The sequence below is a fragment of the Octodon degus genome, unplaced genomic scaffold (genome assembly GCF_000260255.1).
Source record: "Octodon degus isolate 3935 unplaced genomic scaffold, OctDeg1.0 scaffold00069, whole genome shotgun sequence".
In the NCBI taxonomy this organism is placed as follows: domain Eukaryota; kingdom Metazoa; phylum Chordata; class Mammalia; order Rodentia; family Octodontidae; genus Octodon; species Octodon degus.
In genome coordinates, this window is record NW_004524645.1 from 12,399,002 (window position 1) to 12,413,209 (window position 14,208).

Consider the following 14,208-nt stretch of genomic DNA (forward strand, 5'->3'; position numbering starts at 1 on the left):
TTTTTTTTTTTTTTTTTTTTTTTTTTTTTTTAGAATTCTGCTTGCTCTTTTCTCGGTTAAGTTCTATTCTTAGGTTTTGATTACTCTTCTAGTCTGCAGTTATTTTATATGCATTTGTAATCGCTTTCTGGTTATCTCTGTGTATTCAGAGTTTGTGAAGGATATAATTGTATGTTAGTACGTACAGACACTTGATTAATTTCGATTGTTCACTCTTGTGCTTTGTAATTTTTTTATTGTGAACTCATTAGCACTTACATTGTGTGTGTGTGTGCATATTTGGAACGTGAAATCTTCTCTTCCACATCTTCGTTTCCTCCTACCTTGCAGCCCAGGAATATCACTGCTTGAGGAATCATTCTTATATTACTTTTTAAAAGTCTGGAGTTTCTGAACTATGTGAGCAGAGCAAAGGCAACATGAACTGTGATCCTGTGGCTTTGAATTCTCCATGAGCTTTTATTATTTCCCCACCCAAAGGCCTGTGTCCTGTGGTCGCTCTTGTTTTAAAATCCTTTCATAAGTAAAATAGATCTTTGAGGGTCTTGGCTTTCTGTAACGTTCTCAGTTCAGTTCGCAAAGCCTCATTTCCCGTGCCTTTGTGCGCATTAAATCCCAAACCCCTGCGTTCTGGAGACAAATACCCCCCATCTGCCCAGGCGCTTACCCCTCTGCTTTTGCATTTGCCTCTTTATTTCTGGCATCTGGGTGTTTGCTTTTATTATTTGTGAGTGTAGTTAAATGTTTAAAATAAGTATGTTACATTTTGCCCAGTGTTTCTGGATGATTGTAGTAAAAGGATTGTCAGGTTGTCTGAGTCCACCATATTGCTAGCAGGTGATAGTTACTGCAATCTTTACTATTTGTTAATGAGCTCTAGGCTTTATATTTTTAACCAGATGGTGAATGAGTGTTAATAATGGCCAATGTTTCAGTTATAGAATGTGTCATTTACTGGGCCTCAATTTTTAAAACTTGGTAGGACTTGCTTCTGATTTCTGTAATTATTTATTTTTAAATAAACTGGATCATTCTATATATTTTAAAAACAGGACAACATTACTTTTACTTTCCTTCCCTTGACATCAGCATGACCCTCATGTATCACTTTTTACTCATATTAACTGGCTGTATGGGCTCCCATTTATCTGTCTGCATGTAAATCTAAAAAGACTCATCTATGTCCTCATATATACGTATATTCGCACACAATACTAATCAAAGTGGCTTCATTATTGTATGCTATCTAAAATGGGATTATAATATATGTAAGTTCTGCATTCTGCTATTCTCAACTAACAGTATTGTTATGGTTTATGTTTGGAAAGTGATTGGATCATGGGACATTGTACTCAACAGTGGATTAGCTGACTTGCTGTTAGGACATGGGGCCTGGTTAGAGGTGGGTCACCATGTGGCCTCAAAGGGCATATCTCCCTCTCCAGACCCTCCCTTCTCTCTCTGCTTCCTGGCTGCTGAGATGTAAGCAGCCTTGCTCTACAGCCGGCCTCTTCCCGTGTTTAAGCCTGCCCACCATGAATTGGAGCTTCTGAAAATATAAGCCAAAATAAACCTCTTCTCCTTTAAGTTGCAGTTGTCAGGTATTTTGATCCAGCAATGAGGAAAGTGACTAGGACAGATTTTGGTACAAAGAAGGCACTGAAACACTACCTAACCATGTGGTTCAGAAGCCTTTGGAATAGCCTTGCAAGTAGAACTTGGAAAAGTTTGGATAAGAAGGCTAGAAGCAGGCCCTAGAATGTTGTGAACAGTAGTTGATGTCCAATACTGGTCAGAGCTTCAAAGACCAGAATGCTGATAGAGACACTGATGGTGAAAGCCAGGCTCAGGAGGTTTCAGTTGGGAACAAGGACTATTGGCAGTTGGACTCCAGACCATGTGTGTTATGCCCTGGGTGAAAATTTGTCTTCATTTTGCCAGTCTGAGACTTAGCAGGAGGCTGAGATTAAGGGATGTGAACTAATTAGTCTGATGGAAATTTCAAGGCATCCAACATTCAGGTTGTAGCATGACTATTGATTGCTGCTTTTAGTGAGATTTACACTGAGAGGGCCAGGAAGATAGTTCAGTAGAATAAGTGCTTGCCTGGCAAGGGCAAGGTCCTGAGTTCAATCCCTGGTACCACAAAAAAAAAAAAAAAGGATTTACAGTGAGAAATAGGAGCACAAAGCCCATTTAAAAAGTTTTTAGTTTCACCAGAAAGGAAGCATCTGCAAAACTGAGCTTTTTGCTCTTGATAATGATAAGATTAGAAAAATGAAGTCAAGTAGTTTACATCAGAACAATAGTAGAGGTGGCTGGCTTGAGGGTATAAAGGATAAAGGTAAATTCTTGGGAAAGAATTAGCTTTGAAAAGAGAGCTCCAGAGTACCCTGCTCAAGAAGGGTGAATTGTTCTTGACCACTAATACAAAACTGCATTAAATAATATGTATCTGTACCTACAGGGAGGTACTAATCTGTACCTACCGATGGACTAGATTGCCAGAGGTCAAACTGCTGAGTAATATAGTCACTACTTTTTAGAATTAAGAGCTTTACTTACTAGCTTTGTCCCAAAACCTGTAGCAATGCATTACCATCAGCAGTATATCCATTTTCTCCCTTCTTTCCTTCCTTGCATTAGATATTTAGATATTATAGTTTTCTATGTGTTTTATGAATCTGATGGGTATGAAAGGATATCTCATTAGTATCTTACATTCTTTGACTAGTAGAGAATTTGACTGGTTTTTTCCATGTGTTTGGGTTTGTCCTGTGGATTATATAGCCATGTTTTTATTTCTTTTGGGCTATTCATGTTTTTCTCATTATTTTATAAAATTTATATGCACTGTATAAGTTGAACCTTAATCATTTGCATTGCAAATTATTCCCACATCTATTGTTTATGTGTTTGTTCACGTTACCTTTGCTATATGAAAGTTTTATATTTCAAATGGTAATATATCCATATCTTGTTTTATAACTTCTGGTCTTGAAGATTTTACCAGCCTCCCTAGATGATACATTTACTCTCTTGGATTTTCTTGCAAGATTTTTATTTTTTGCATTTAAGCCTTTACATCCAGGAATTTATTTTTATATAGTATAATGTGTGGTTTATTTTTATATTATTCCATATGGATACACTGTCATGCCAATCTCATTTATTGAATAGGCCATACTTTCCCTGCAGGACTGAACAGCTGCACTTGTCATATACTAATTTCTTAAGTATGCCAGTATTCTAGATTTTTCTAGATGCATTCACTAATTTGTCTACTTTTATATCTACATATATGATTTTAGTGGCTTCATAGAATTCTCCAGTCTCTGGGCCAGCGAGATAACTCAGCAGACTGAGTGCCTGCCTGGCAAGCACAGGGAGCAGGGTTCAATCCCCAGCACCACATGCCATGTCACCCCCACTGCTATGCACGCTGAGCTGGCCACAGAGCCCAGGTGAGGTGGTGTGCACCTGTAATCCCAGCACAAAAAAAGAGTATCATTATGGGTCTGAGCTGTGTAGTGAGACCCTGTACCAAATACATTTAAAAAAAAAAAAAAGAAAAAAAAAGAATTCTTCAGTCTCTAGTAAGACAAGCTTCATTTCACTTTTCATAGTGGATTTCTTAGCTATTCCCTACTGGGGACCTACAGATTGTCAACTGCCTGTGTGAGGGGTATAGCAAAAGGATGAAATAAGAGAAAGAGATGATTTAGTAATGCCTAAGGTAGGGGGCTGGGAGGTGAGAGCCTCAGGATGAGCAGAACAAGACTCTGCAGCAAGTCACTATTGTAATGGTACATGGGGAGGGGTAACGAGTGATTCCAGGAACAGTAATGGCTGTTATGGGCTAGTGAGAAGAACAAATAATTCGTACAAGGATGAGACAAGGAAGCAATAAGAAAATTGTAGTTTCCCCCTGGGTGAAACTTCCTGCTACTGCATTGCGTTAAAGATCCTTATTGCACTCTGTGGGTCTTATCTTGCCCTGTGAGTATTGCAGTATCACTTGCCTTAGGGCTTCAGCTGTGACCAGAAGAAAGAGGGGAATTTCCTCCTTCCCAAAAGGAGAGAGAAGGACATTCTCTCAATTCAATTTATAATCTATGGTCCCTGACAATTCCAAGGCATTTATTTCTCTATAGGAAGGCTAATTCAATTGTATGAAATTCCAAGCAAGCCTTGTTCAGGCTCTTTACCTGAGGGCAACTCCAACACCAAACAGCCCCCAGACCATGCTACAACTTATCTTGCGCCACTCCATTCTCTTTTAAGAGTGTCCTTCTTTGATGGTGTTTAATAAATCTGCCTATGCTTCTCACTGATGTGTCCTGAAATGCTTTTCTGTGATGAGAGTCAATGAACCCACTCTGTGGGGCAGGGGGGTGATTGAGTTCTTGTAATATTATAGTTTTCCTTTTGTTATGGGATTTTGAGAGACCAGAGAGACCAATGGGTGAAACAGGTTGATTACATTTAGGTACACACAGGCTCAGTGGACCTGTGTCCAGAGGCTGAGCCCTGAACAAAGGAAAGGCTCTAGTTTTGTACATGTTGCTGGGGGTTTGGTGTACTTTGTGGTACTAAACTTGTAGGTGGGCAAGCTGGTTTACAGAAGCAAGACAAAGGCAGTTAATCAAGCAGTGACAGTTTTGCAATTTAGCAACAGCCATAGGGAGGGGAAAGGCTAAAGGTTGGGGAAGCTTGGTTTCCTCTTTAAATTTTGCTTCACTTTTATGACCGTATATCTCCCTTATTGAATTTATTCTTTTTGTTTTATTTTTGTTGTTGTTTTGAGAAAGGGTCTTTATATAGTTTGGGGTAGCCTCACCATGTAGCCCAGACTGGCCTTAAATTCACAGAAATCCTCCTGCCTCAGCCTCAGGAATACATTTCAATTGCCAACAGGCACATTCTGAATTTCCTAATTTGCTAGGCAATTCTTATTCAAGTCAAATTGTTGTATCACAATTAATGATCACAGCCTGTTATGATTTCTGTCTGGATTTGCCCCCCCAAACCTCATGTAGTCATAGGGGTGGGCTTTTCTGATATGGTTAAGTCTAGAATGTGTGACTGATTTGTATTGCAATGCTGTGATTACAGTTAATGGGATTAAGGGTGGGTGATTCTTGGATCAATCCATGGACTGGATTGGCACTGCCCTAATCTGAGCAGACTGGATATGCTAAAGGGGACAGAAAAGAGGCTTATTTCCATCTTTTTGCTCTCTTTTGTTTTTTCTGTCTTCTACCATGAACTCTTGCCCCGCTGACATGCCATCTTGTCTTGGACCCAGCTGATTATGGACTAAAACTTCTATAAACTGTGAACTAAATAATTATTTTCTCCTTTAACTTTGGGTGCTGTGTATTTTGTCTTAGTAGTAAGTGAAAAGTAAATAAGACAAGGCTCTGTCCATCAGCCTGAGAAGGGAAGAGTACAAGTTAATCACCAATCACCAAGATTTTAATCAAACATGCATAAGTAATACAGTCTCCATAAAAGGATTAAGAGAGCTGCCAGACAGTCAAATGTGTGGAGGCTCCTCAGTGTCATAGGACTTGTCCTATTATTCTTTTCAGCAATATGCTTTGTAATATCTCTTATAATAAATGAGTAAATGTGTTTCCCTGAGTTCCTGAGGCACTGTGGAAAATTAAACCCAAGGATGGGTCATGAGAATCCTGCTGTATAAATGGTCAATGAAGAATATGGCTAAAACAACCTAGTAATTGCCACTGGCATCTGAAGAGATGTCTTGCTTCCTCCACAGGATGCAGTCTCCTGGGACTGGGTCCTTAATTTATGACATCTGACCCAATCTCCACATTGAGAGCCTGAGTATTGAAATGAATTAGGGGGGGTCTGCAGCAGAATTGCTTGCTTGTTGGTGTGTTGTGAGAGTATAGTATGAGAAATTGAATTAGGGTTTGTTTTTTGTACACAGACACAATAAGACTATTTGTTATAACAGATTGTTAAGCCTTTGTTTATGCCTTACTGAGTTTTACTTGTTAGGTGTATCTAGTTGTAAAAAAGGTGAAATGAAAGATCCCATAAAATGGATTTTTATTGTATTTTTTGTATTTTTATAGTTTTAGCTTTGTGCTTTTGGCATTCATGTAATTTAGGGCACATAAGTTTATGAATACTATATATTATTATTATTATTATTATTTTTTGTGGAACCGGGGATTGAACTCAGACCCTTGTGCTTGCTAGGGAAGCGCTTATTCCACTGAGCCATCTCCCCGGCCCCTCACTATATATTATTCATTGCATATTTTTATCATACTCATTGTCTCTTTTGATACTTTTTTTGTATTTTAGGGAAGGGTCTACAGGGTGTTCAGGGTCTCACTACGAGATCGGACTCGTAGTGATCCGCCTGTTTATAGCCTTCCAAGAGTTGGGATTACAGGCACGTACCACCATGCCCAGTCTCAATTGCTGTCTCACTGTGCCCTGAGGGTGGGGCCAGCATGGCAAGCCCGGGATCGAACTTCTGGCCCCTGCGCCTGTTTGCAGGTGCTTTAATCCGCTCAGCTATTTGTCCAGCCCTTCTTTTGATAATGTTTAGGGTTGTTTTTTCATGTATAGATCTAATCTCATTAAATATTCAATCAAATGTAAACAAAATTCCTTATTAATTTCTATGTTTGGAACAATTAGATGTTTTATACTTTTTCACTATTAATAACAGTTCTACACTGAACATCTAGAGGCTTTACAAGAGTTTTCCTCGGGGAAACTCTTTCCTTCACATTAGGATGAAGTATCACTGTGTCGGAAGGTATCCTGGTCCTCAGGTTTACTAAGTATATAGTTAATCTTTTAAAAACCTTTATTTTTTATTAGTTCATGTTTGTAATACATAATGATATTCCTTGTGGGAAGTTGATACATGTACATAACAAATATTTTTTATCCTATTTGTCTTCTGATTTTCACTTATTCCAATTAAATTTAGATTAGCCTTTGTGTTATCTGCTAGAGGTTGAATCCATTTTTATGTTCTCTTTTTTTATTTTTTAAAGAGAGTACAAAATAGTATTAAAGCAAAAAAAACCAAATCATACAGAATTTCACTTAACCAAGTAATATGAATTTCACAGTTTTTGTTGTAATACACAGTGTTGTCTTCCAACCAGTTATTCATGTTACCAGACATATGCTTGCAAAATTGGACGAAAAAAGAAAAGAAGTATATAAGAAATTAAGAGAAAAAGGAGAAACAATTGAGAAAAGGAGACAAAACAAATTAAGCATTAGCTTCTCCTTTCTACAGACCAGCAGAAATGCACAGTACAATTGTTCAAACCACCCTGCTTACATATATGGATAAATCTCTTTCCCCCACTCCTTCTCCTGTCCTTCTCCTCAACTCAGTAACTCTTTCCTTTTGAATAAGTTCATTCCCTTTTCCCAGTATCTGTTGTACTCTTCTCTTGTTTTTAAAGGATCTCTGAATAGGTGATCTCTGGCAGCAGCCCTACCTTCCTCACACTAGTAACTTCTGGGACCCCTATTTTGAGTAGAACTTTTAATCTCCTAGATTTCTATTTGAAAGATTTTCATGGACTCAAATTCTTTGCTAAACTGGTCTTTCACATTTTATATCTTTTTTGTTTAGTTCAGCTAAGCTTGTTATTACTATCTTCTGTAACCTCCCTGATTGTTTTGTTTATTACATCCATTATGTTCAATTATATCTTCTTTGAACTCATTTAGCATCTTATTTTTTAAATATTCTCTTATCCTTTGAAATAAATTGTCTGTGTGGCTTTTGTTTTCTTTAACCTTGATTCCCCATGAATTAGCTTTGTGGGAGTTGGGAGATTTTAGAGGAATTTTGTTGCTTTGTCTTTGTTTTTATACTGAGGTTTGTGAGTGGTTACAGTGGGAAGATTTTGTTGCTAGTGTGGAGATCTCTTAGTGGCTGCCTTTTGGTGATACACTCTAGGCATAGCTAACTATAGGCATTTGTCTCTGCCCCAAGATCCAACCTCCTCCATTAACTTGGCAGTAACTAACTCAGCACCAGGTTTTTGGGAATGGATCACAGTATTGTTAGTGATAAAAAGGTAATCTGGATATAACACATTAAAAAATCTATTAATAGCAACAAACAGGTCACAAACAAACCAACTTGAGACCTCTTTTTCTCTCCCTCAGACAGAAGTTTTCTTTTCTCCAATAAATATATTCTGGTTCTTAACCTCCATTGTTCCTAAAATTCATTCTTTAAGTTTAGAGAACATGAATTTGTACCAGATACCTCGCAGGTTGGGAGTTTCTTTCCTCTATATCACCTGGAATTCTTCTATGAGATCACTGGGTGGAGGTAAGAGTCAACTATGCTCATAATTTTATCAGTTGACCATAGTTTTGTCCCACCTCAGGCCCACCCTGTGATTTTCCACTTTTCTCCACACTGGACCTGTCTCACCTTGTGGTCTTGCTTTATAAAAATCCCTAGAAAATGTAGAATCCTCAGCAATTCACTCGGGACCCCTTCTGTTTCTCTCTAAGACAGCAGCATTCTTTCCCCCAGTAAAGATATTCTGTTCTTTAAAAAATAGCAACAAACAGCAAGAAAACAGCAACAATAATGTCCAAACTTGATATACCATAATAATGTCCAAACTGACATACCATAATAACCAATATCGTACCACCTCAGCCATAGAAAAGTGATCTATTATTATAAACACTAAAACAAACCAAATATTGGCATGCAGTAAATATTTACTAAATGTAACAGCTATACCTCCACCAACAATAGAAAAGAATTCAAGTATAATAACTTAGAGCTAGCTAAAGATTAATAAAGCTTAATGGCTATACTAGTAAAAACAGAAGGAGTTGGGAATGAAAGAAGAAAATTTTCAAAAATTAATGATGATGGGCTGGGGAGATGGCTCAATGGAATAAGCGCTTCCCTGGCAAGCACAAGAGCCTGAGTTCAATCCCTGGTTCCACCCCAAAAAAATAAAAATAAAAAAAATAAAAATAATTAATGATGAGAAGCATGCAGGAGAGAAAAGTGAAATAAAAGATCCTGTTAAGCACTAGAAGAATATTGATAAAATTAGATAAAGGTAAGATAAAAAGAAAAAGGTGATAAAAGAAAAACATGGCAAAAATAAAAACAAGAAAAATAGAAGAATTAAAATGAAAAATGAGGGCCATCCAAATAGCTCAGCGGATTAAAGCACTTGCAAGCAGGCACAGGGCACAGGGTTCAATCACCATGCCTACTGTGCTGGCTCCGCCCCTGGGTCGTGCTGAGACAGCAACTGAGACTGGGCGTGGTAGCACGCACCTGCAATCCCAGCTCTTGAGAAGCTGTAAATAGGCGGATCACTACGAGTTCAATCTAGTAGTGAGACCCTGACCACCCTGTAGACTCTTCCCTAAAAATACAAAAAATTTTAAAAAAGAAAATGAAAGAACATGAAAAAGGAAAATTTCTGAAAACCCAAGAAATTAGCGAAGAGAAAGAGAGAAACAAAATGAGTCTAAAAACAAACCAAAAATTCTATCTCTGAATGAGTGGCTTCTTTACTGGATCTGCAGTTTTGGAGTTAAGCAAATCAGTTTTCTCTGCCTAGCTTTGAGGACTCTGAGCTTGTGAGGTGCCATCCTCTGCCAGAGACCCCACTTCTCTATTTCCCTGTGCCATGACAACCATTCAAGATGAGGCTATCCTTGCTCGTGTTGGCAGATGGAGAAGGTAGTCAGACTTCTGATCTGTGATGGAGGCAGGCAGCGGGGTAAGGCTTCAAGCATCTTGCTAAACTTTATGCCTGCACTTTCAGACCCAATCATCACTGAGTGTAACACAAGCCAGGCCTGCTCACCACAGAGGGCCATGTCCTTCCTGGCCTTAGCTTAAATCTCTTGGGCTTCTTTGTGTAGCTCATTCCCTATGTGCAACCAGTTATACTAGTAAAGATACAGTAATAACTGTCTCCAGTGGTTCTTTCTCATCAAGTCACTGTGGGAACGTCATACTAGTGATACAGGGAGAAAAACTGATCTTGGGTGGGTGACCTCCAAATGGTACAGGGAACCTCCAAATAACATAGGGAAAAATGATCTCCCGACCTGACCTGCATGAGTACCTGTTCTCTAAAACTGGAGAATGAATTTTAGGAACAAACGGATGTTATCAGCAGAATATATTTATTGAGGGAAAGAAAGCTCTTGTCCGAGAGGGACAGGAGATGGGGGGAGGGGTGAACGGGTTGTACCCGGGAAGCTGTCTTGTCCAGGGACTTTTATAGTGTAAAACCATGGGGGGCTAAGGCGGAGAAAATGAGAACTTGCTTAGGTGGATGTGGGGTGGGACAAAACTATGGTCAACCAATGGGATTACAAGCAGCATTGCTCAGATAAAATTGATTAAACCCAGGACCAAATGGGGAGGGAGTCATGTAGCAAGGGGGCATGAATGTAAAACAGGACTTTATCTGGTAGCCATCAGATAAGGATTCTTCCTGGCTTTCTCAGGGTGAAGATCAATCCTGGAAGCTAATCTTTAGGGAGGTCAGCATTTGTTTGATCTTTGATCTTTAGGTCTGGCTCACAGCAGGAGCATCATCCCTCCCACAATTGTAAGGTAGCTTGTCTTCTGTGTTATCTCCTTCAAGGGTCTGGCCCTGTCTCACTGCCTATAATACTTCTATCTAATTTGGCTGCCTGCAACACTAGGAACCCAGAAGTGAAGTTGCTTTGTAGTTTTTCTGAGTTTCAGTCTTAAATAACTCCTTCCTGAAGTGGTACCTTGATTAAACAGTCTCTGGCAATATGGCGCGCACCACCACCCTGGATTCTCTCTCTGTTTGTTGCCTGCTATGTAGAAAGAGTCACCTCAGAGCAAAGCCCCATGCTGTTTTTGCAATTCACAACAGCTATGGATACCTCTTAGGGCCAGTACCACTAGTCCAGTCAACCATTTGTCCCTGGAGCTCCCAACCCTAAGGGCTTATTTTGTGTCTGCAGAAACAGGTTCCATCCATGGGAGCTGGGATGAGCTTTTAGGCTGATCTGTTCTTTTCTTTGTGTTGTGCTCTGTTTTTTTTAGCTTCTCTGTAGCTTCTACTTTTTCAGTCAGTTCTTTTCCAGCTCCTGGAGTTTGCATGTTCTCTCTCTCTCGCTCTCGCTCTCGCTCTCCCTCTCTCTCTCCCTCTCTTCCCCCACTTTCTTTCCTCTCCCCTCTCTCCTTTCTTAGTTCCTTTTTTGTTCCTCACAAAGTTATTTTTCAGGTGTCTGGATTCCAGTTCTCAAGAGAGGCTGAATTTTGCTTTTCATGGTAATTTCACCATATTGGTTCCCCTCAACCCGGTTTAGGGTTTTGAGCCTTAACTTTTTTCTTACCTCCACTCTCCCTGCTTTCTTCTTGTAGGCATTTTTCTGGCACTATATTTTGAATTTCATCATTTTTTCCCGCTAAACAGCATATACTTGGATTTTTTACTTTTTTAAAAAAAATTAATGTGTTTGGTACAGGGTCTCACTACACAGCTCAGACTCATAGTGATCCTCCTGTTTTCAGCCTCCCTAGTGCTAGGATTACAGATGTGCATCAGCACACCTGGTCTGATTTTTTACTTTGATAGTCACTTCTCTTTGGTATATTTGGTTTAATCATATTTGATAAATTGATATACTTAAATTTTATTTCATTCATATTAATGTCTATAAACTTTTTGGAGATTTTTCTCTATTTTTTCCAAGTTTAAATTATCATTTACTTCATTTTCTACCTTATTAATATCTATGGTATACAAACAGGCTTATAATGGAACTTCTAGGGCTTTTTTAAAGTATATGGCATGAAATTTCAAGTGACAAAGTTGGGAAGTTGAACTAGTGTCATTTTGACTCTAATCCAAGTGTTTGTTATAAAATGTTAGGGATTCAGAGCATTCTAAATAAACATTGCTTCTGCTCAGCTCAGCTTAGGGTTACTCTCTGAACACATCAGGGAGGGATACTGATGGCCATCCTGAGCTAATTAGGTGAGGATCACTGAGCTTCAATGTTTAGTGACCCCAGTGGCCTAGTATGGCCAGAACCACAAGTTTGCTGAGTGTGTCCTTCTGGTAGCTCCTTGGGGGGCAGTGCTAGGAATGTGTCCTTGTAGCCTTAGATCCCAAGTTCTTGGTTCAGGAATGGAACTATGGACTCTGTATCCAGAAGTCCATAAATGTGGCATTCCGGGCTTCCAGTCCTGTTCCAAGTGCCAACTATTATGCCTCTACCTCTCTGGGACTGTTTTGTCCTGAGATGGTTCTGCAGCCATTATTTTAGGGGTGCTTAGATGGGCAAAGTGAGATCTAAGCCCCCTCATCATTGCTCTCTCCCTGAGGACCCTGACCATCCTGGGAGGGCAGTCCTCTAAACAGGTGTCCATCAGGTCTGATCACTTTATAAAGCCTTCATGGGGCTCCACATAAGATACCTAGGGCCAGTAAAAACTGTCACATTTCTTTGCTCTTGGCGGGAATCCATGATCCTCTGCTTGAGAACACAATTTATCCCACACTGAATGGAAACTTCATTTGGCCATTATGTTCATCTCTAATCAATAAATTACAGGAGAAAAAATTCATTTAATTATCACTTGCAACTTGATAGACAAAGTCTTTATAAACCTAGGGAATATGAGGTGTTAAGAATATTGCTCATGGCAAAAGCTGGGTGTCCTTGAAAATCTTTTCATGTTGGGTCTGAAATTGAGTTGTTCCTCATTAAATAGGGATTCTGCAAATAGCAGGGCTCCTAAGATTCGTGAGAGGATACAAATGAAATGACTATTTGAATTGTGCCCTGAATGTGTGACTATTTGAATTGTGCCCTGAATGTGTGTGCTGAGTGGGGTGTGTGTGTGTGTGTGTGTGTGTGTGTGTGTGTGTGTGTGTGGTCCTGCCTATAGGATTGCTGTAGTGATCCTGCCTACATAGCACTGGTGTGGTTCAAAGTGGCACACAGTTTCCCCTCCCTTTTTTAGGCTGCAGATCACACCCTGCAGATATCCTAAAGGGAGAAACTGCTCCCTAACAAAAAATACCAGTGTTGTAGGACCTCCCCTGCGGACACCAGAAAGAGCTCTGCTAATGTGTGTGATGAAGAGGTGATTCCTCACCTGCAACACAAGTGATCACATGGGATACAGGGTGACCTTGGAAGCTTCCCACGCTATGAATCTGACCTTGCCCAGTCTTGTGACTGTGTTGGTCTAGAAAACACACTAAACCCTGCTCCCATAGAGCTGTCACGCAGCCCAAGGGCTGGCTGTGGGGACAGCGGTGATGAAAGCTGGCACATTAGCACTCGAGCTGAGTCAAGCACTGCTCTTAGCACTTCACACATCTTTACTCATTAGCCCTCACAGACACCCTCCAGGGTCAATGTTATCACATCTGCTCCACAGAGGGGGAAACTGTGACCCAGAGATTAGGCATGGTGTGGAGTCTGCTGCCAGATGCCAGAGGCTGTGTGTGGCCACAAGTCTGTGCCATCTGGTACCTGTCCTGGGAGCTCAATTAATCCAAAAGCTGCATGTGGATCATGAGACTTCATTTTAACTCCCAATTTCAACCTTGTCTCTTTTACCAAATTTTACTTAAATTTTTCCCACACAGTAGCACTAGCATGGCCGGATTTTGTCCTACTTTTATTTTCTTTGTCCCCTGGCAGCAGGAAAGATATCAGTAAAAGAGGAGCCCTCAGTACCGACCGAGCGCCCTCCCCCCATTCCTATTCTTTCCCTGCCTAGCTACCCAGGTGGACCCTTAGCTCCCTCCAGCCCTGTGGATTTGTCCCCAAGAGGGAGAATGGGGGAGGGAGCAGAAATCCTGAGCTGAAGTGTAAAGGCCTCAAATACAGCAAATAAAAATGGAAACTGAGCTGTGTGATTCACTTCACCAACATGACTCATGTTCTCCTAAGGTTTCCGTGAACAATATGTTCACAGTCTGGTTTAATTATAGCCTAGATCTGCTGCTGCCTCGGTGAGCCTCCACAGTGCAACCCAGCCTGCACCCCCGAGGATGGCACCACCAGGGAAGAGGGCACTGGCAATGGTTTTCTGCAGGGGCCATCAGCCACCTCTCCTATGGGACAGTGCTTGAGGAGCCTGGGCTGGAGGCTACCTCCTCAGGTGGAACAAAAGCTGTTTCCTAGACT